This window comes from Oncorhynchus masou, chromosome 10, assembly GCF_036934945.1.
Source record: "Oncorhynchus masou masou isolate Uvic2021 chromosome 10, UVic_Omas_1.1, whole genome shotgun sequence".
Classification (NCBI taxonomy): Eukaryota; Metazoa; Chordata; class Actinopteri; order Salmoniformes; family Salmonidae; genus Oncorhynchus; species Oncorhynchus masou.
Genome location: NC_088221.1, coordinates 24,040,856 through 24,064,660, shown reverse-complemented (window position 1 = coordinate 24,064,660; position 23,805 = coordinate 24,040,856). Strand labels below are relative to the sequence as shown.

Genomic DNA, 23,805 nt, shown 5'->3' with positions numbered 1-23,805 from the left:
ACCTGGTGGTGGTAGACTGGGTCCTTGTGAAGTCTGACCAAACTGACTCTGACGAGCCTCAGGTAGGGAGCTGCTCTGGGGTCCAGTGGTGATGCAAGGCCTGGGGTCTGTTTGCACCTGATCTGCCTGTTTGTGCTTCTTTAAAAAGAAGTCTGATATCTCTCCCTTTCTTTTCATGTTTAGTTGACCAAAAAGCAAAAATAAGACAGTCAATGGTTACATCTAAACATCCAATTACCCACATTTCAGTCCAATCTCAATCTTAATTACAAATCTCCATTATCATGACTGTACCTTAAAATCAACTACCAGCATAAGTTTCTATTTAGATGATGGCTAGCCCTACTCTGCAGTAAGTAACTTAGCTAGCTATAATCTCTTAGCCTGTTTGCTATCGTAAAAGTGTATCTGCAAATTGTGGTAATCTTTTCAGTAATGTTAACCGATTGATAATAACAATTGTTTGTTTTGAGTTCAAGTACGAAAATCTGAGTTAATGGATTTCAAATAGCTGAATGTTAACTGGCTGAACATTAGTTACCCCACATTAGCTAAACATTCATATACTGTAACTTACGACACTGCACTACTAGCACAGATATAAACATAATGTTAGGCTAAATTGGCTAAATCTCTCTTATCTGAATAACTGTCTGTTAATGGAGTCATAGGTCCAACGTTAACTTACACAGCGACTCAATTTTCATAAAAGTTGTTCAGGAAACCTAAACCTGATGCTAAACCTTAAAACTTACTTCAAATATTAATATTCTCTCTTCTTCTTCTTCTTCTTCTTCTGTATATTCTTCTTGTTCTTCTTCTTCTGTATCTCGCAACCAACATGAATATTCTCTCTTCCTCGTCCTCGATTTGAAAAATGCGCCGCCGAACATCAAAATAAATGCTTTCTTCAACAAGAGATGAAATGAGATGTCAATCAGCATCAAACTACCAGTAGCGAATTAAATTTTGGGGTGGCTCCCGGGGTTGCCAATCAGATATCAGGGGTGTCCAGTGCCACCCCGAACACCCCTCTGGCTCTGCCCCTGTGTAGTGGTAGTTCATTACTCTAAATTCACTCACTCACTCTCGTTCAACTGTCACATGCAACTTCGACCACTACTGGACCACAGGGCAGAGAGAGCGTGACCATGGATGTCTGCATTCCTGACCGTTACCCAACCCTGACCGTTACCCGTTGGTAACACGCCACATAGCTTTCAGCTGCTCCGCCTGCCCCAGACATACTCAAAAACAATCAAAGCTTTTCAAAGCTTTCTTGTGTGTGTGTGTGTGTGTGTCTGTGCGAGTGTATGTGCAGGGCTTTAAATAATAATAAAACATTGGTAGCACTGGTGCTCCAAACTTAAAAGAGTTAGGAGCACCACATGAGAGTTAGGAGCACCACATGACATTTAGGAGCACCACATGACATTTAGGAGCACCAGCAATACTTATTTTTTAAATTGATTGAGATACAGCCTATAGTGGGACTTTATAAATTCTAGCTACTTTTGAAGCACATGATGTGCCCTAGAAACTAATATGTAACATCTGTAAATACATTGTTTATTATAAAAAGCTCAAATGTTGATAAATATACCTGTCATTGAAATTACAATGTCATTTGTGGAATATTAGGTTTCTACATGGTGCAAAAGGACTATTTTCCTATTGAGCATAATTACAATGAAAATTTAAAAATCTCTTTAAAAATGTCAGGTTTTGATGATGACATGCAAGAGATATGTCATTCATTCATTGCTATGATCTCTGATCTCCTGAAGGAGCTATCCCTTTTCCTTTCTTTCTGTACTCCCAAATGTTTGGATACACTGGTAAAGTTACGAGGTTGTTAGCTAGCTAGCCAATGAGATAACATGACTGAACAAAGTGTAAACAAATTGTTAACGATGCCGACCTACGAGTAGTTTTAGAATGGCCCAAGACATGGTTTATGAATGTAAAATGCGGTCCCGGCATGGTAATATGGGTCAGGGCCTGGTTCCCCAAAAGCATCTGTCATGACGTTGGCCTGGGGGTAGGTTTATAACAGTCATAAATACCTCATCCCAACTTTTTCCTCTCTCAAAACCCTTGGTTAACATAGAGATTCTGGGAACATCAGAAGGTGGGGGGAAATGAACTATATTCTGGTCATCCGACCAATTGAACATATGCGGTGGTACTTAATGAATATGATGTCAGTTCGGTTGTCATCTGAGACATTCTCATCAATGATAAGATGACATAAACTCTACAGTGGAAAGTCTACACATCAGAGTTATTGGATTCACATGGAATTGTTGTTCAATTTAAATGTTTGAATATGAAATTATTCTTGATGGGATGAAATGTGATTTTAGCTTCTAAAATGTAAGATTTGGGTTTTCATAAGGTGCTCAATCAGTGGCCCGCCCCTGTGAAGGGACATGGGCTATAAAACTTTTCAAACACGCCCTCCTCTCCCTTCACATATAAAGCCTTGACGACAATATAACCTCCTGTCAGAATGGTTCAGATAATAACTACAGAATGAAGCCAACATCAGCGTGAGCTTTGGTTGCGAATGGTATGAACTTTGAACTCTTATTCACTACAAAAGTGATACCTCCTAGCCGTTGAGTTAGCAACAGCCGCTGCAAACGAGGGTTAGGAAGGAACAGACAGAGTATCCCGTCTATCACACAATGACGTTACTACAACGTATCCAATTGACAACCAGAGACATTCTTCAAAGGACAAAGGACTCGGTTGGACAACACGGCCTTCCATCTATCACCAACCTACCGAAGCGCAGCTCAGAGTAAATATTTTTTGCATTTTCCTTTTCCAAATGTGCGGTCATTTAGAATGCATAAGATACTGTATTTACGATAGTACAGCTTCGCCCACAGCTTCGCCCTCCTCAGTCTTCCCACTCTTTCACCCAAACCCAGCCCTTTTCTTTTGTGTAACAAGCTGTCATATCTGTTCCGCCCGCTAGGGACGTTTTCCTTTATGACGTAACTTGTAATCAAGTTATGATTTAATTATGTGTATGTGTAATTCTGTGTGATTAGTTAGGTATTTAGTAAATAAATAATTAAACCCAATTTTGTATTGCTGATTCAACTTGTTAGCCAGGGTTTGTGGAGATAACCAAGAATTTATAACTTTCAGATGAGACTGAATTAAGATGACGATTAATATTGACTGCTATTGATGTAAAATATTACTAGGTCTTTAAGAGTTTATTCGGAAGATAACAGCTCTATCAATATTATTTTGTGGTGCACGACTCTCTAGTTAATTACATTTACATGATTAGCTCAATCAGGTAATATTAATTATGGAGAAATTATTTTATAGAATAGCATGTCATATCACTTAATACGGCATAGCCAAAGACACGACACATCTTAAGGCTAAGTTCATCGTTAGAACCTTCGTAGGAGCATCGTTAAATCTCCGGGCTGTTACCCAAAACCACTGTTATTAACGTTGCACTTAAAAACGCTCGCAATCTAACGCCTGCCTCAGACCCTCAGATATTTGCTAAACATAGAATCACATGGCTTGTCTGTCTCTCTGTGACCACTGAAACGTCAGAACAAAGTTGACTACAAATACAAAGTTGATACAAACAAGTGATGTATAAAAAGCTGCTTCAATGAAAACCGAGATGACTGCATTAAAGTAGGCTATAGCCCTATTTCAATCATATTGAAATACATTTCATGTTCAATTCATTGAGTTCTATTTTGTTACTTGTATGCTACTGATGTGATTTCGTGCATTATTATAGGGTAAGCATTAGAATAAGCGGTCTCAATATTTACAGACATAGGTGGTAATGTACTATATATACAAAAGTATGTGGACACCACTTCAAACTATTGGATTCGGCTATTTCAGCCTCACCTCTTGCTGACAGGTGTATAAAATGGAGGACACAGCCATGGTGTCTCCAAGATGGCGTAGCAGTAAGATGTGTCGTGTCCCTTGTCCCGTGTATATTTAGTCTTTTTTTCGTTTTTACATATTTTTTCTTCGCATATCTTTTAAAACATTTTGCTAAACCTCAGATTCCAAATACTCTCCTTCAACACGCCTCACCCAACGTAGCTATTTTTCTTTTTTCCTAAAGTATTTAGTATTTATATTTACTTCGGAACCGGAACCCCTCAACTGAAGCTAGCCAGCTAACTACCAGCTATGCTAGCGGTCTTCAGCTAACCTTTAGCTCGGAAAGCTCTCGCCAGTTCGAACAACGCGACTCTAACCAGAGCATAACGGACCTATTTATTTTTTTACCCCCGGATTCCCGCCGCAAACGGAACATCTGGATCTTCACAACTAGTTATTTAGCTAAACCACAACCCCGGACGATTACTGCTGGCTAGCGCTTCCACCCACCTAGCCTGAAGCTAGCCCCGCCAGAGCACCTGTGCTACCTCCGTAGCATACTGCTGGGCTACAATACCTACCACCGTAGCATACTCCTGGGCTACAATTACCCGGACCCACGACCGGTCTATCGATGTCACCGCATGAAGAGGAATAAACAGACTCACCCCATCGCGACGTCCCCCAAAGGTTAACTCTCTAGCCCTTGCTATCTCCCTGCTTGCTATTTCGGCCTGCTAACTGCTACCTTGTTTAGCCCCGGCCTACTAACTGTTAGCTTGTTAGCACAGGCCTGCTAACCGTCTGAATCGCCTCTTCCCAAACACTCACTGGACCCATATTTACTCTCTTATCTCTTTCCGATTTTTAATTTGTTTATACCTTCCGGTAACCTGCCTCCCCCAATGTGATACGGAATCGCTATTATTTTTTATTTTTAGAACACACTCAAGAACCTCCAGATGCTAACTAGCTAACTAGCTATAAGCTATTTAGTCATTGTTAGTTTTTTTAACCTGGATAACACTCACTAATCCAGCTTCCCTGGACACTGATCACTTGGCTACATAGCTGATGCACGCTGGACTGTCCATTAATCACGGTACCTCATTCTGCTTGTTTATGTTTTATCTGTCGGCCCCGTTGCCTAGTCAACGCCATTTTACCTGCTGTTGTTGTGCTAGCTGATTAGCTGTTGTTGTCTCACCTACTGTTTTAGCTAGCTTTCCCAATTCAACACCTGTGATTACTGTATGCCTCGCTGTATGTCTCTCTCAAATGTCAATATGCCTTGTATACTGTTGTTCAGGTTAGTTATCATTGTTTTAGTTCACAATGGAGCGCCTAGTTCCACTCTTCATACCCCTGATACCTCCTTTGTCCCACCTCCCACACATGCGGTGACCTCACCCATTACAACGAGCATGTCCAGAGATACAACCTCTCTCATCATCACCCAGTGCCTGGGCTTACCTCCGCTGTACCCGCACCCCACCATACCCCTGTCTGCGCATTATGCCCTGAATATATTCTACCATGCCCAGAAACCTGCTCCTCTTATTCTCTGTCCCCAATGCTCTAGGCGACCAGTTTTGATAGCCTTTAGCCGCACCCTCATACTACTCCTTCTCTGTTCCGCGGGTGATGTGGAGGTAAACCCAGGCCCTGCATGTCCCCAGGCACCCTCATTTGTTGACTTCTGTGATCGAAAAAGCCTTGGTTTCATGCATGTCAACATCAGAAGCCTCCTCCCTAAGTTTGTTTTACTCACTGCTTTAGCACACTCTGCTAACCCTGATGTCCTTGCCGTGTCTGAGTCCTGGCTCAGGAAGGCCACCAAAAATTCTGAGATTTCCATACCCAACTATAACATCTTCCGTCAAGATAGAACTGCCAAAGGTGGAGGAGTTGCAGTCTACTGCAGAGATAGCCTGCAAAGTAATGTCATACTTTCCAGGTCCATACCCAAACAGTTCGAACTACTAATTTTGAAAATTACTCTCTCCAGAAATAAGTCTCTCACTGTTGCCGCCTGCTACCGACCCCCCTCAGCTCCCAGCTGTGCCCTGGACACCATTTGTGAATTGATCGCCCCCCATCTAGCTTCAGAGTTTGTTATTTTAGGTGACCTAAACTGGGATATGCTTAACACCCCGGCAGTCCTACAATCTAAGCTAGATGCCCTCAATCTCACACAAATCATCAAGGAACCCACCAGGTACAACCCTAACTCTGTAAACAAGGGCACCCTCATAGACGTCATCCTGACCAACTGGCCCTCCAGATACACCTCCGCTGTCTTCAACCAGGATCTCAGCGATCACTGCCTCATTGCCTGTATCCGCTACGGAGCCGCAGTCAAACGACCACCCCTCATCACAGTCAAACGCTCCCTAAAACACTTCTGTGAGCAGGCCTTCCTAATCGACCTGGCCCGGGTATCCTGGAAGGACATTGACCTCATCCCGTCAGTTGAGGATGCCTGGTCATTCTTTAAAAGTAACTTCCTCACCATTTTAGATAAGCATGCTCCGTTCAAAAAATGCAGAACCAAGAACAGATACAGCCCTTGGTTCACTCCAGACCTGACTGCCCTCGACCAGCACAAAAACATCCTGTGGCGGACTGCAATAGCATTGAATAGTCTCCGCGATATGCAACTGTTCAGGGATGTCAGGAACCAATACACGCAGTCAGTCAGGAAAGCTAAGGCCAGCTTCTTCAGGCAGAAGTTTGCATCCTGTAGCTCCAACTCCAAAAAGTTCTGGGACACTGTGAAGTCCATGGAGAACAAGAGCACCTCCTCCCAGCTGCCCACTGCATTGAGGCTAGATAACACGGTCACCACCGATAAATCCATGATTATCGAAAACTTCAACAAGCATTTCTCAACGGCTGGCCATGCCTTCCGCCTGGCTACTCCAACATCGGCCAACAGCTACGCCCCCACCGCAGCTTCTCGCCCAAGCCCTTCCAGGTTCTCCTTTACCCAAATCCAGATAGCAGATGTTCTGAAAGAGCTGCAAAACCTGGACCCGTACAAATCAGCTGGGCTTGAAAATCTGGACCCTCTATTTCTGAAACTATCCGCCGCCATTGTCGCAACCCCTATTACCAGCCTGTTCAACCTCTCTCTCATATCGTCTGAGATCCCCAAGGATTGGAAAGCTGCCGCAGTCATCCCCCTCTTCAAAGGGGGAGACACCCTGGACCCAAACTGTTACAGACCTATATCCATCCTGCCCTGCCTATCTAAGGTCTTCGAAAGCCAAGTCAACAAACAGGTCACTGACCATCTCGAATCCCACCGTACCTTCTCCGCTGTGCAATCTGGTTTCTGAGCCGGTCACGGGTGCACCTCAGCCACACTCAAGGTACTAAACGATATCATAACCGCCATCAATAAAAGACAGTACTGTGCAGCCGTCTTCATCGACCTTGCCAAGGCTTTCGACTCTGTCAATCACCATATTCTTATCGGCAGACTCAGTAGCCTCGGTTTTTCGGATGACTGCCTTGCCTGGTTCACCAATTACTTTGCAGACAGAGTTCAGTGTGTCAAATCGGAGGGCATGCTGTCCGGTCCTCTGGCAGTCTCTATGGGGGTGCCACAGGGTTCAATTCTCGGGCCGAATCTTTTCTCTGTATATATCAATGATGTTGCTCTTGCTGCGGGCGATTCCCTGATCCACCTCTACGCAGACGACACCATTCTATATACTTCCGGCCCGTCCTTGGACACTGTGCTATCTAACCTTCAAACGAGCTTCAATGCCATACAACACTCCTTCCGTGGCCTCCAACTGCTCTTAAACGCTAGTAAAACCAAATGCATGCTTTTCAACCGATCATTGCCTGCACCCGCATGCCCGACGAGCATCACCACCCTGGATGGTTCCGACCTTGAATATGTGGACACCTATAAGTACCTAGGTGTCTGGCTAGACTGTAAACTCTCCTTCCAGACTCATATCAAACATCTCCAATCGAAAATCAAATCAAGAGTCGGCTTTCTATTCCGCAACAAAGCCTCCTTCACTCACGCCGCCAAACTTACCCTAGTAAAACTGACTATCCTACCGATCCTCGACTTCGGCGATGTCATCTACAAAATTGCCTCCAACACTCTACTCAGCAAACTGGATGCAGTTTATCACAGTGCCATCCGTTTTGTCACTAAAGCACCTTATACCACCCAACACTGCGACTAGTCGGCTGGCCCTCGCTACATATTCGTCGCCAGACCCACTGGCTCCAGGTCATCTACAAATCCATGCTAGGTAATGCTCCGCCTTATCTCAGTTCACTGGTCACGATGGCAACACCCATCCGTAGCACGCGCTCCAGCAGGTGTATCTCACTGATCATCCCTAAAGCCAACACCTCATTTGGCCGCCTTTCGTTCCAGTACTCTGCTGCCTGTGACTGGAACGAATTGCAAAAATCCCTGAAGTTGGAGACTTTTATCTCCCTCACCAACTTCAAACATGTGCTATCTGAGCAGCTAACCGATCGCTGCAGCTGTACATAGTCTATTGGTAAATAACACACCCATTTTCACCTACCTCATCCCCACACTGTTTTTATTTATTTACTTTTCTGTTCTTTTGCACACCAGTATCTCTACCTGTACATGACCATCTGATCATTTATCACTCCAGTGCTAATCTGCAAAATTGTAATTATTCGCCTACCTCCTCATGCCTTTTGCACACAATGTATATAGACTCGCCTTTTTTGTACTGTGTTATTGACTTGTTAATTGTTTACTCCATGTGTAACTCTGTGTTGTCTGTTCACACTGCTAAGCTTTATCTTAGCCAGGTCGCAGTTGCAAATGAGAACTTGTTCTCAACTAGCCTACCTGGCTAAATAAAGGTGAAATAAAAAAATAAAAAAATAAAAAAGTAAGCTCAATAGAAAACATTGGCAGTAGAATGGCCTTAATGAAGAGTTCAGTGACTTTCAACGTGGTACCGTCAGAGGATGCCACCTTCTCAACAAGTAAGTTCGTAAAATGCATGTCCTGCTAGAGCTGCACAGGTCAACTGTAAGTGCTGTTATTGTGTAGTGGAAACATCTAGGAGTAACAACGGTGGTAGGCCACACAAGCTCACAGATCGGGACTGCCAAGTGCTGAAGAGTGTAGTGTGTCAAAATCGTCTGTCCTCAGTTGCAACACTCACTATCGAGTTCCAAACGGCCTCAGCTCAAGAGCTGTTTGTCGGGAACTTCATGAAATGGGTTTCCATGGCTGAGCAGCCACACACAAGCCTTAGATCACCATGTGGAATGCCAACCATCGGCTGGAGTGTTGTAAAGCTCTCCGCCATTGGACTTTAGAGCAGTGGAAACGCTTTCTCTGGAGTGAAGTACACTTCACCATCTGTCAGTCCAACTGACGAATCTGGGTTTGGCAGATGCCAAGAGAATGCTACCTGCCCCAATGTATAGTACCAACTGTAAAGTTTGGTGGAGGAGGAATAATGGTCTGGGGTGGTTTTTCATGGTTCTGGCTAGGCCCCTTAATTCCAGTGAAGGGAACTCTTAACGTTACAGCACACAATGACATTCTAGACGATTCTGTGCTTCCAACTTTGTGGAAACAGTTTGGAGAAGGCCCTTTTCTGTTTCAGCATGACAATGCCCCAGTTCACAAAGCGAGGTCCATACAGAAATGGTTTGATGAGATCAGTGTGGAAGAACTTAACTGGCCAGCACAGAGCTCTGATTTCAACCCCATTGAACACCATTATGATGAATTGGAATGCCGACTGCAAGCCATGCCCAATCGCCCAACATCACTAATGCTCTTGTGGCGGAATGGATGCAAGTCCATGCAGCTATGTTCCAACATCTAGTAGAAAGTGGAGTGGAGGCTGTTATAACAGCAAAGGAGGAACAACGCCGTATTAATGCCCATGATTTTGGAACGAGATATTAGACGAGCAAAAGTCCACATACTTTTGGTAATATAGTGTATCTCTTTAGGAGCTGATCCCTGGTCAGTATTGATAATTTCTTCTAATGTTAAGGTAAGATTTGAATGGCGAAAGCTGATATGAGAGCAGCACTCCCTTTCTTTCGATCCTTGAAACATGCTCCAACGACGCACTTACTGACCGTTCTCTCTGTGTGGTGTTGTGGGAAACGCTTGTTACATCTTTGGCTGTTGTAAGAAATATGGATCATTAAAACACTCATAAGCCTAAATTCCATCACTATTGGGAAACCGGACACTGACCTTTTCACCTGGGTGGGCCAGAAGCAAGCCGTTTTCGCTGTAGTAATGGTGCAACTATGATACTAAAGAATCTGCACTCGCTTTTTCTACACTGTTAGAACTAAAAGGTGCTATCTAGAACCTAAAATGGTTATTCGACTGTCCCCATAGGAGAACCCTTTGAAGAACCCATTTTGGTTCGAGGTAGAACTTTTTGGGGTTCCAAGTAGAACCCTTTCCACAGAGGGTTCTAAATGGAACCCAAAAGGGTTTTACCTGGAACCATATACGGTTTTACCTAGAGCCAAAATGGGTTCTCCTATGGGGACAGCCAAAGAACCCTTTTGGAACCCTTTTTTCTAAAAGTGTAGGGCACTCGGAAACAATGGTACCACGAAGCATTAGCATTAAAACAATTCATATCTGGGAGATTTTAGTCGCACTTTAGAGCCCTTCATGTCTGTGTGTGTGTTTCCCCTGGACTGCTTCCAGACTGCCTCCTTTATGTTCTTCATATACAACTGTGTTAGTGGGCATTCAGTAGAGGTAGCATTAGTTCCACCAATCCTACTCTGACCCACTGTGTATTATATAAAGCAGTTGTTTGGGTTGCATTAGTTTCAGGAGTCCAAATGGGACTAGACAAGATGAACACAGTTTCTAAACCCAGAGGCACAACTTCGCCAGACTTCCAGGAAGCAGACCAAGCAGACCAAGCTGTCCAGGCCGTGTTTTGGGGTTTGAGAAGTCAATGAAAGAAGTGAACAATTCTTCCTAAAGGCACAACCCAGATTCGAGTCAATGTTGTAATTTTTGAATATGTTACTACTCTAACAAAGTGACGAACTGACACGTTTTCATTTTCATCAAAAACTTTATTTCACAGGAGTGTCTTTGATTTGACGGCTTGCACATGTGCAGTTCGGTGCAAGTCGACCCTTAGACCCGATTAAATGTTTCTTGGCCAGCATATGTCGCCATGACATCGCCTACAAGCGTGATCAGGGATTCCTATTGGAGGAGCAGCTTCTGCCTATGTTTATACTGTACCGTCTTTGGTATGAGTGACATGTGTTCCAAAGGGAATGGAAGATGGCTGCTTTAAACTGGGATACTGTTATTGTTATTGTATTGCTAGATATTGCTGCGTTGTTGGAACTAGATACACCTGCGATAACATCTGAAAAACTGTGTATGAGACCAATTCACTTTGATTTCTGTAAACATAAACAGACTTCCTCTCTGATCAACCTCATGAAGATGTTTTTATTTTGCTTAAAACATATGAAATTATCTGTAACAATGACACACTACTGTCTGACACTACATGCAGAAGCTGTGCTTGAGATAGAATACAAACAGTATAAACTATTGCACTATGAACCGTTTTGGTGCACAGTGAAAACATGCAGGATCTAATTGTTTGCAATGTCCACAGCTGTAATCACAGAACTGACCAGTGAGGAAAGGAGAGAGGGAGGAATAGGAGAAGAAAATAGAGGAGAGAGAAGGGGGGAACATGATGGAGGGAGGCAGGAGAGAGAGGAGGTGGACATGATGGAGGGAGGCAGGAGAGAGAGGAGGTGGACATGATGGAGGGAGGCAGGAGAGAGAGGGGGAGGAAGGGGACATGATGGAGGGAGGCAGGAGAGAGAGGAGGGGACATGATGGAGGAAGGCAGGAGAGAGGGGGGGGACATGATGGAGGAAGGCAGGAGAGAGAGGGGGGGACATGATGGAGGGAGACAGGAGAGAGGAGGGGGACATGATGGAGGGGGCACATGATGGAGGGAGGCAGGAGAGAGAGGAGGGGGACATGATGGAGGGAGGCAGGAGAGAGAGGATGATGGAGGGACAGGAGAGGGGGGGACAGGAGGAGAGGGGGACATGATGGAGGGAGGCAGGAGAGAGAGGAGGGGGACATGATGGAGGGAGGCAGGAGAGAGAGGAGGGGGACATGATGGAGGGGACAGGAGAGAGAGGAGGGGAGACATGATGGAGGGAGGCAGGAGAGAAAGGGGGACATGATGGAGGGAGGCAGGAGAGAGAGGAGGGGGACATGATGGAGGGAGGCAGGAGAGAGAAAAGGAAGGTGTGGCTGTCCACAGTATGATGTTTTACTGATAGAAATACACCTGGGTCTGTGTGTGTGTGTGTGCGTGCGTTCGTGCGCGTGTGTGTGCTTTATGGCTGTATGTCTGTTTGGTGTATTTTCCCTTTCAAGATGTCCATTTATAGATGGTTCCCCATTGCACACGCACACGCACACACACACACACACACACACACACACACACACACACACACACACACACACACACACACACACACACACACACACACACACACACACACACACACACACACACACACACACACAGGAATGTGAGGTCTGAGAGAATGGAGAGAAGAGCCAAGTACAGTACATAGCTGAGCACAGTAAAACACTCTCCATCCACAACATCTCTCTTTGTTCCTCTTCTATCGTTCCTCTCATCCAGAAAGAGGTGGAAATATCTCCATCTACTCCTCTTCTTCCTCTACCTTTAGACACATCTGTCTATTCTCTTCCCTTCATCCTACTGTCTTCCAATCTTCCTCCACAGACATCTTTCTCTTCTCATCTTTCGTTTCACCGTCTCCTATTCTTCCTCTCTATCTAAATTAGCAGACATGTCTATTCCCCCCTTTTCCTTCTTTCTTCTCATCCCTCTATTTTCCTCCTGACTCTCTCTCTTCCTCCAGAAACATCCACGTTCAGTGACCTGGAAGTCCTCCCAGTGACTAAGAGAGAGAAGGAGATAGGGGAAGAGGAAGGAGAGGGAAAGAGAGGGAAAGAGGAGAGAGGGAAGGGGTGGTGTGGGAGGTGAGAGAGGGAGTGAGAGGAGAAATGGAGGGGGGAAAAGTAATGAAAGGGAGAGAAAGAGGTTATGAAGCACAGAGATGTATGTGTATGAGTACAGGCAATAGGCACGTAGCATCAATCACTCTGACAGCACTGTGTGATCCTACTGGATGTTGAAAACATTCCCACTAACCAAGGAACAACTGTCCAAGCCTACTGAGCATGTCCAGACAACCACTGGGCCGTCCGATTCCTCTCCTCTCCTCTCCACCACAACCATTCCCAATTCACATGTCCCCCTCCTCCTTCCTTTTCCATCCCATCTCCCGGCTGTCAGCTTTCTCTGTCTCTGTCTCACACGCACACACACACACACACACACACACACACACACACACACACACACACACACACACACACACACACACACACACACACACACACACACACACACACACACACACACACACACACACACACACACACACAGGCCCAATTAGACTCAGCTAAACATAAACAACCAAACTATATTTACAGATTCTCTCACTTTCTCCCTCTCTGAATGCAGTGAATTCCTTCCGTTGAAATATCTCTTAAGAGTAAAGGTTTATGTTTGTGCAAACATGCTCTTTACACAGCGCATTAAAGACACGCACACATACAGTACAAACACCTGATCTTCAGTGATGTGTTGTAGGGGTCATCTTCTTAGAACCCTTTTACTTTTCTGTCCTTCTTCTGCCTTTCTGAAGTTTACAGTATGCTTCCTGGTTGAAACAGTCCACGCATATATTATGACAACATTTAGTGTCGTTTTGTTTTGGTGTTCGGCAACACTCTGCTCATTTTTGGGGGCTGTTGGTGCACATAACTTTTTTTCCTTGAGACAAGCCAATATTCGGTGCCCATTCATCAATCATCGGTCAACAGTAGGGATTCTTCAATTAAGTATTTGTCGTCATTCAATGACAGACTACTATTTTTCATGCACATTTTTTTCCACTTGAGAAATACAGCACCAAACATCGAGGTTAGATGTAAAATTGCACGACTAAAACCTCCTTGGCCAAACATATAAATGAACGGCCGATTTCTTGATTTACCTTAGATTGATTGTGACTATTTTGAGGAAGTGTTACTGTATATTGTGGCGTACAGTGTTTCAAGAGCAACAAACAGTAATATTGCTCATTTTTCAAGCTAATGTCTTTTTAAGGGAGTCTGCGAGTCACAGATGTTTGCTTCGCCGAGCCAAGTTCTGCTAGGAGCAAACTGAACCTAGTATCCGGTTGCCTTGACCCTGTCCCTCCTATGTCCACATGGACGGAAGAGGAATCTCTGTTTGAGGTTCTCATGGTAGTTGATATGTTAAAGGATAGTACACATACACTGAGTATACCAAACATTAGGAACACCTTCCTAATATTGAGTTGGACCCCCTTTTCCCCTCAGAACAGTCTCAATTCGTTGGGGCATGGACTTTACAAGGTATTGAAAGGGTTCCACAGGGATGCTGGCCCATGTTGACTCCAATGCTTCCTACAGTTGTGTCCAGTTGGCTGGATGTCCTTTGGCTAGTGGACCATTCTTGATACACACAGGAAACTGTTGAGCGTGAAAAACCCAGCAGTGTTGCAGTTCTTGACACCAACCGGTGCGCCTGGCACCTACTACCATACCCCGTAAGGCCCTTAAATATTTTGTCTTGCCCATTCACCCTCTGAATGGCACACATACACAATCCTCACAAGTCTCAATTGTCTCAAGGCTTAAACATCTTTCTTGAACCTGTCTCCTCTCCTTCATCTACACTGGTGGGAGTGGATTTAGCAAGTGACATCAATAAGGGATCCTAGCTTTCACCTCGACAGTCTGTCATGTTCTGTATACTCAGGGTGTGTTTCAGCTTCCAGGCTTGTGTCTGTATGTGAGTCAGATGAGTGGAGCTAACCTGGTACAGAAATAAGGAGAGAGGAATTCAGAATGAGAGGAGCTGTGGAAAATACGCCCTGTCCAAAAGAGGAGGGGAAAATGGTTGATTGTTGAGAACAGCTTTTAAAGGCAGTGGATTACGCAGTCACACCATCAAATAGCATTACATGGGTTCAAGTCAAACACACACACAAACACCGACCTGTGCTCCAGTATATTCAACCACCAATTTATGATGTGTATGTGAATGTGAATCTTCACCATGTTCCAGCACTCTCTAAGATACACAGATACTGATCTGAGGCCAGTTTAGCATGTTTCCCTTCTGCTAGTGAAGGTTAGGATTTGGGGGTGGTAAGATGAACCTAGATCTGTCAGTTAAGGCGAAGTCTATGTGAAGGACATTTGGATACAATCCCATCAGCTCGGGGTAGATCCTACACACATTCTCTGATTTCCACATGCCCTGAATAGACTGCCAACAACAATCACGATGACACTGAAACCCATCCGTATGATATACAGTAAACATCAATCACCAATCAGTTACTGTTAGCCCATAGCCCACAGTTTTCTGTGATATTTTTTATATCTGCAAATCTCAGAATGTTTCAAGCACTGAATAAGGTCCAGGAAAAAGCTTGTGATGCCTCAGGGACACTACCAGTTAGACTAGACAGCTCTCTGGCCATTTGTCTGGTCAAAGTGGAAAATGTGCTCCCAGCTGTTTGTTCATTTACGCAATGAAGCCATTGTGTGCTTGTGACTGTACAAGCCGAATCTAAACAATTTTGCTCCAGCCAAGCAGTTTCCAGAGTTGTGGACTCGAGTCACATGACTGGACTCGAGTCTGACTAGAGTCACACTAATGACTTGAGACTCGACTTAATAGAAAATAAAATAACTTCAGACTTGACTTGGAGCCTCAAGACTCGGGACTCGACTTTGACTTTAAATGAATGACTTGAGTTTATCTGGCCAGGTTTTGTAATGTTTTGTCACTCATTTTGAGGCCCAGAGTCTACGTGGATTACTCTACACGTAGCCAGAGACAGTAGCTGCAGATCGCCACTGCAAGAAAATCTGCAACAAATTGTCTAGTGAAACGCAAACTCGGCACTCTGATTGGACCAGCAAACTGTGAATCAATAGAGGGCGGGTGGTGAGCAGGCAAACTTATTGCTGATTTGCTGTACATCCATATTTGCTAATTGGGTAATTGTATGGTCCTGGGGGCCCAGTGCTTATATTATGCAGGCCTACCTGTTGAAGCTCCTGTTAGACAGATTCCATTTGGTTTCTCAAAGGGAGGCTGTACAGTCTTAACCTCGACCTGTGTCCGTTCAGATAGGAAAGGTTAAGCCTGATACAGAGGCTATTGATTTTGGGCTATTGCCTGTGTATATTTGGTAAATCTACTTGTATATTTGTATGATATGGAGCTTTCATTATTGGATCACTAAGACCTGTACATAAGTCTACACTCTGAGCATGTCTGCCTGCCTTCTGCTGATGGCATGCCCTTACAACTACTACAAGGTTCCTATTTTACAACTACAATAGGCTAATCAAAATGTGTTGGAGACAAAATAATGAAAAGGGCTGTCTGGTAGCCTAAAAAAATAGGCAAAGATTTGTAAATGAACAAGTCGTTGCATGTCTAGATTTTTCTTTTTACTTGACTTGAAAACTTGTGACTCGAGTCTTGATCCGTTCTACTTGGGACTTGACTCGAGTCTTGACCAGTCTACTTGGGACTTGACTCGAGTCTTGACCCGTTCTAGTTGGGACTTGACTCGAGTCTTGACCCGTTCTACTTGGGACTTGACTCGAGTCTTGACCCGTCTACTTGGGACTTGACTCGAGTCTTGACCCGTTCTTGGCCCGTTCTACTTGGGACTTGACTAGAGTCTTGACCCGTCTACTTGGGACTTGACTCGAGTCTCGACCCATTCTTGGCCCGTTCTACTTGGGACTTGACTAGAGTCTTGACCCGTTCTAGTTGGGACTTGACTCGAGTCTTGGCCCATTCTACTTGGGACTTGACTCGAGTCTTGGCCCGTTCTACTTGGGACTTGACTAGAGTCTTGACCCGTTCTACTTGGAACTTTACTGGAGACTCGGACCTTGAGACTTGCTTGTGACTCAAATAATGGTGACTTGGTCCCACCTCTGTCAGTAACACATCTGATACTACAAATCAACTAATCAGTCTCTAATTGATGTTTTGACCAAAAGCTACTGCGTGTGGGAGTAAAAGCCAGCACCCACGCTGGGCCTTGTAAGATAAGATTTCCTGGTCTAAATCATTGCACATCCATAGAGGCACTTTGAATAATTTGTATTTCAACCAGATTCGAGCACCAACAGCAATGTCCATGGCAAGCCATCATCTCACACAGCACAAGAGTGAGAGAGCTTACAAAACCCCTCACTTTAGGTGACAGGGAAACAGGACTAATCTACTTAGTACATGTATATATGTTCTGTAATGTTGCACACTCATGAATCAGGCCTTGGTCACTCCTTAGACCATAAATAAAAATTAAATTTGATTGACAGGCCAATGTAACAATGAGCTTTCCAGTGAGCTCTAACCAATGAGCTGTCATTATTGGGACATTATTGGGAGGGAGAGAACATCATTTAGCAAATGAGCTGTCATTATTCCAGGGAGAGAACATCACTTAGCCAATGTGCTGTCATTATTCCAGGGAGAGAACATCACTTAACCAATGAGCTGTCATTATTCCAGGGAGAGAACATCACTTAGCCAATGAGCTGTCATTATTCCAGGGAGAGAACATCACTTAGCCAATGAGCTGTCATTATTCCAGGGAGAGAACATCACTTAGCCAATGAGCTGTCATTATTCCAGGGAGAGAACATCACTTAGCCAATGAGCTGTCATTATTCCAGGGAGAGAACATCACTTAGCCAATGAGCTGTCATTATTCCAGGGAGAGAACATCACTTAGCCAATGAGCTGTCATTATTCCAGGGAGAGAACATCACTTAGCCAATGATCTGACATTATTCCAGGGAGAGAACATCACTTAGTCAATGAGCTGTCATGATTCCAGGGAGAGAACATCACTTAGCCAATGAGCTGTCATTATTCCAGGGAGAGAACATCACTTAGCCAATGAGCTGTCATTATTCCAGGGAGAGAACATCACTTAGTCAATGAGCTGTCATGATTCCAGGGAGAGAACATCACTTAGCCAATGAGCTGTCATTATTCCAGGGAGAGAACATCACTTAGCCAATGAGCTGTCATTATTCCAGGGAGAGAGAACTCCTGTCAGCCAGTGACAGTGTTTGCTCTGGGCTCTTTTCTCACCAAACTTCTGCTCCTGCCCCCATCACACAGACCTGACAGTTTGCCTTCATCCCTCTGCCACACACACATCTCACGGCCTACACACACACACACACACACACACACACACACACACACACACACACACACACACACACACACACACACACACACACACACACACACACACACACACACACACACACACACACACACACACGCACGCACACACACACACACACACACACACACACACACACACACACACACACACACAAACAAAAGTGTACAAACACACATGCTTTCTAAACAAACATTCTCTCACAGATACACACATTCCATTTCCCTGGGGATGGCAACTTTTGTCAGAAGAGGAGAACTGGACAAACCCACCCCACTAGGGGGCACTCTCACTACATAGCCAAGGAGAAGAGCTACTTGCTGCCCAGGCTTACCCTGGCCCAAACCCTGTCCACCAGTCCTACTATGGTCTACTGGTCAGATTGTAGCCAAGCATGGCCACCATTAGACACAGTACAAACTCTATCCTATTTGAATTAAACATAAACTGCACCACAGCCAAGGTGAACAAAGACACCTCTTAAAGACACTTCAGCTTTACAAAACAAAACAAAACAAAACATAATGGTTCATCTCGTCTATTAGGCCTTCCCATTCTCATTTCATCCCAAAAAAACAATTACATCCCAGAACAACCTAACTGTAATGTAAGTGGACCAACGGGGATTTGTGCAACCCTAAAACAATTTAGTCAATTACAAAGGAAGACTTAGATCTTACTGGACTAAATATAAACATGTAACACCAACACATGATATGAAGAATACACCAGGGAAATACTTTTCCACCACGGAGAAACAAAAATCAACCACAACGAACACAGCTTATATACCAAGACTTCGGACATATACACCTCTGGTTCTGGTTCTGACATATACACCTCTGGTTCTGGTTCTGACATATACACCTCTGGTTCTGACATATACACCTCTGGTTCTGACATATACACCTCTGGTTCTGACATATACACACCTGGTTCTGGTTCTGACATATACAACTCTGGTTCTGACATATACAACTCCAGAATACACTCAATGGCGGTCAGCCAGTCAGCATTTTCTAAATGATCAGTACTTAATTAGACAAATACAAACATATTGCATATACAGACACACAAACCATGTGACAAAATGTGTACCATCAGATGTTGCCCAGAACTGAAGCAGATGTTTTTTTGTTTTACATGCATCTTAACGCTTCATTCTTTACAGCATGTATCTGCTGTAATAATCAGGATATTCATCCCTGCTTGTCATCTGAAATTCTGAAAAAGGAGCTAAGGCTGGAGGATTGGAAGGTTCCTTACCTTTCTCAGTGAGTGGCTGTTGTAAAGGGGGAATAATCACTGCAGACAGACAGATGGAGAGACACACAGACGGACAGAGAAAGCCCTGGGAAAGGAGCTCCGAACAGCACCACACAGCATGGGCCTGATTTATATACTCTACTGGGAGGAGTCAGAGGGAGGGGGTGGGGGGGGTGAAGACCTGCTTAACAGTAGTAGGGAGTAAAAATATGTGTGTGTTTGTGAGTGTGGAGGGTTGTGTGTGTGTGTGTTAGCTACTCCAAGCCACCTGGTCCGACACACACTGTGGGTCAGCTGCTGAGTCAGGGGCTTCCACAATAGGCCAACACTGGACGCCATCACCCCTTACATACACTCAAGTCAGGAGTCCTAAGAGCAAGAACATGACACTGTTCTCCTAATGCAGTTCTGACACCTGTCCTCAACCCCCCAACCCACCTGACTCGCTCACTTTGTGGTCTCCAGAGTGTGTGTGTGGCTGTGTACGTGCACACCGCCATGTGTCCACCCCTCCACTGACAGAGCTCGTAGCCCTCAGGGTCTTAGAGAATGGACAGCGAGTAGCAGTGTGTCGCCAACGTGGGTGACGGAATGCAGTAAGTGTGTGTGTGGGGGGACCACACTGACAGAGGGGTGTGAAAGGGTGGCTGTCCCATCCTGTCTTCCACAGGCAAGCGTCAGCTCTGCCAGCCATGTCCAGCCTGTCACTACTGATGATTAACGACTAATGACGTATGAGTAAGCCAAGAAAATGAATAGAACTGAATAGACTCATGTTGTGTTTCTCAACTGCTGTCCAAAGCATTGCACTTTTTTGTCCTAGCCTTGCATTAACACATTGGATTAAAATATCTGCATTCCTGTTGGAGTCAACCACTTCAACAATGTTCTAGTGTGCTTTAATTCATGCCAGTAAGTAGAGTTGAACTGTTTGCAAGGATCCCCTTTCATTCTCTGAAATTGCGATGTGGGCATTCAGCCTGATGGAGCTCTACTGCACACACACACTTTGAGCCACGGTGTGAAAGGTACACGTTAGTTAGGCAGTAATGGGACAGTGTGTTTGTCCCTAGGGTTAAATTCTCTTCCTGTTCCTTTAATGAAGCCTCAATAAGTCTCAGTCACCTCCCACTGTGTGTGTATGTGTGTGTGTGTGTATGTGTGTGTGTGTGTGTGTGTGTGTGTGTGTGTGTGTGTGTGTGTGTGTGTGTGTGTGTGTGTGTGTGTGTGTGTGTGTGTGTGTGTGTGTGTGTGTGTGTGTGTGTGTGTGTCTCTGTGTTTGTCTGTCTTCAGTCCCTACTCTAAATAGTGCAAACACCATCTTTTCTCAATTCTCTGCCAGTAAAATATCTGTATCTATAGAAATCTGAATCTCAGTCCACACTCATCATGACCAGTTCCTGTTGGCTCACAGACACATCTCATCAGCACCTAGACTAAAGCAGAGAGAGAGCAGAAAGAGAGAGAGCAGAAAGAGAGAGAGTAGAGAGAGTGAACAGGGAGAGAGAAGAGATAGAGAGCAGAGAGAGCAGAGAGAGAGAGCAGAGAGAGAGAGCAGAGAGTGAGAGTAAAACCAGTCAACTGAAAGCATGCTGTACAGTGGGTGTGAGTAGATTGATATGAAGGACATTACAGGAGCTTCCAGCACCTTATCATCACATTACGGTGCTGTGTTTCTCCCATATGACTACAGACAGAAAGACAGACAGAGGATTAGAAGCATGTTTGACTAAATAAAACCAGAAAACTGTACTCTAGACTGAGTGAGAAACAGTCTTGCTTTAATCACAGTCACACACACTGTGTGAAGAGAATGTCAATGGGTTCCTAACCTGTGCGTCTGTCAAATGTAAAGTAATGTAATGAGTGGGACACAGACCCATACCCCCACCCCCATCTCACACACACACACATACAAACACACACACCATCTAGCCAGCAGGCCAGAGAAAGTTTATGACGCATATTATGGTGTCATTGTCCAGTACCACTGGAATGCTATTTAGAGGCTCAACGAAAACATGCTTAGAGGCCAACCAGAAATATCCCATTGAAATAACTCAGTAATAACTATTGGAGTGAAAGGATCCCAGGCACAATGGCAAGTCTACAGAATATACAGTGTGTGTGAATGTGTGAAAGTGCTTGTGCTTTGCTTGGTAAACTGTTTTTAATTTTAACTTATACAGAGCAATCTCTGCCCAGTCAATCTGTCAGTGTCTCTCTCTACTGCTCTCGCTCCAATGACTTACTTTGTGTGTGTGTGCACGTGTGTGTGTGTGTGTGTGTCATAGAGCAGATACACAGTCAAGGGGAATCCTAGCTATGCAATGGCACTGAGACACAGTATTCAATTAGCTCTCTGTGTTTGGCCTTCAAACATCATCCACCCCCTGTATCCATCTATGACATCTGGTCTACTGTTTGCATATGAGCAGGAGAGTAGAGGGGTAAGGAGGAGAGGGGAGAGGGGAGAGAGGAGAGGACAGGGGGAGAGTAGAGGGGAAAGGAGGAGAGGGGGGAGAGTAGAGGGGGGAGAGGAGAGGAGAGGAAAGGAGGTGAGGTGAGGTGAGAGGAGGAGAGGAGGCTGAACCTGTCACCATGGTAATGATGGGTCAACCATCTCTCCTTTACAGTTCCACAGCTGTCATGGGCTCTAGCTCTGATTGGTTGGCAAAGCCTAACTTTGCGAAACTCCCACTTTGCCACATTCTTCCTTCCTTTCCCGTTCTCTGTGTGGCAACGCTGGAATTCCATGGGCAAGCAGAGGAGTCAACATCCCACCACTATTGTCACACCATCCCAGGGGGACAGAAGCACCCAATGGGGCTAGGAATCCCCCTTCCCCCCTTTCTGTGTGCGGTTCCTGTCTGTCCCCAATATGTCACAACTCTGAACCTATAGCCCTGGACATCGTCCCCAAATGGAACCCATGGAATACATGGGTCTGACTTCAAAGAGAGGACTCCTTCAGAACAGTCCCCTACACAATGACAAGTATTAATCACTGTCAACTCAGAGTCCACCACAGCCTCACACAGGGCTTAAAACAAAGGCATCCATGGAGTCTGGAGAACTTTAACAGTGGTCACCAACCCTGGTCCTGGAGAGCCACATGGTATGCAGGCTTTTCCTCCAGCTCAGCACAAATACATCTGATTCAGCATCTCAGGGTCTTGATGAGAAATTTAGGGGGGAAAAGTGTTTGTTACTACTTGAAACTCGTGTTCGCTGTTTGCGCTTGCCTGCAAAAAAAGGTTGTACACCATATTACCCTCCAAAACCAGGAGTGGGACAAGTTGTTCGGGAAAACCGTGGATTCACAAAGTTCAACTGACCCTACCAATGAGCTTGTCCCATCTTGGGCTTGATGAGAACTCTCCGCCCTGTCCCTCCCCTGGTTCTCCCCTGTCCCTCCCCTGGTCCTCCCCTGTCCCTCCCCTGGTTCTCCCCTGTCCCTCCCCTGGTTCTCCCCTGTCCCTCCCCTGGTTCTCCCCTGTCCCTCCCCTGGTTCTCCCCTGTCCCTCCCCTGGTTCTCCTCTGTCCCTCCCTTGGTTCTCCCCTGTTCCTCCCTTGGTTCTCCCGTGGTTCTCCCCCGGTTCTCCCCTGTCCCTCCCCTGGTTCTCCCCTGTCCCTCCCCTGGTTCTCCCCTCTCCCTCCCCTGGTTCTCCCCTCTCCCTCCCCTGGTTCTCCCCTGTCCCTCCCCTGGTTCTCCCCTGTCCCTCCCCTGGTTCTCCCCTGGTTCTCCCCTGTCCCTCCCCTATCCCTCCCCTGGTTCTCCCCTGGTTCTCCCCTGTACCTCCTCCCCTGCTTCTCCCCTGTCCCTCCCCTGGTTCTCCCCTGTCCCTCCCCTGGCTCTCCCCTGGTTCTTTGGGGCACGTCGTCACACTTCACATCCCACACCTGTTACACCCAGGGCGGGTAGGAACCACTACCCTATCCCCCAAGCCCCTACTCTGCGACTGCAAATAAATCAGTCCGTGTAGACATTTAAGAGTCCCCAGTGCCATGTTAAAAGTGCCACTCTCACCACCAGCATGGCCCAACGTTTGTTTGAATGTTTTTGTAAAAACAAGCCAGTCACTCACTCAATGGGGGCTCCCATGACTTATACATTCCCCCCTCCCAGAACACACACACACACACGGCTTGAGGTGCGGTAGGACATTAGGGTGATTCTTCACAAAACTAGAACAAACCATGATTTCT

At 45.3% G+C, this 23,805-nt stretch overlaps 1 protein-coding gene across 1 annotated transcript in view; it reads right to left on the bottom strand.

The window, feature by feature from the left end:
* Positions 1–19,684, bottom strand: part of LOC135547381 (collagen alpha-1(VIII) chain-like) — a 37,788-nt gene extending 18,104 nt beyond the window's left edge. Inside the window, exon 1 of the mRNA XM_064976365.1 lies at positions 19,597–19,684. The gene's annotated coding sequence lies outside the window, so the exon portion shown is untranslated. The remainder of the gene's footprint in view (positions 1–19,596) is intronic.
* Positions 19,685–23,805: the final 4,121 nt, after the last annotated feature.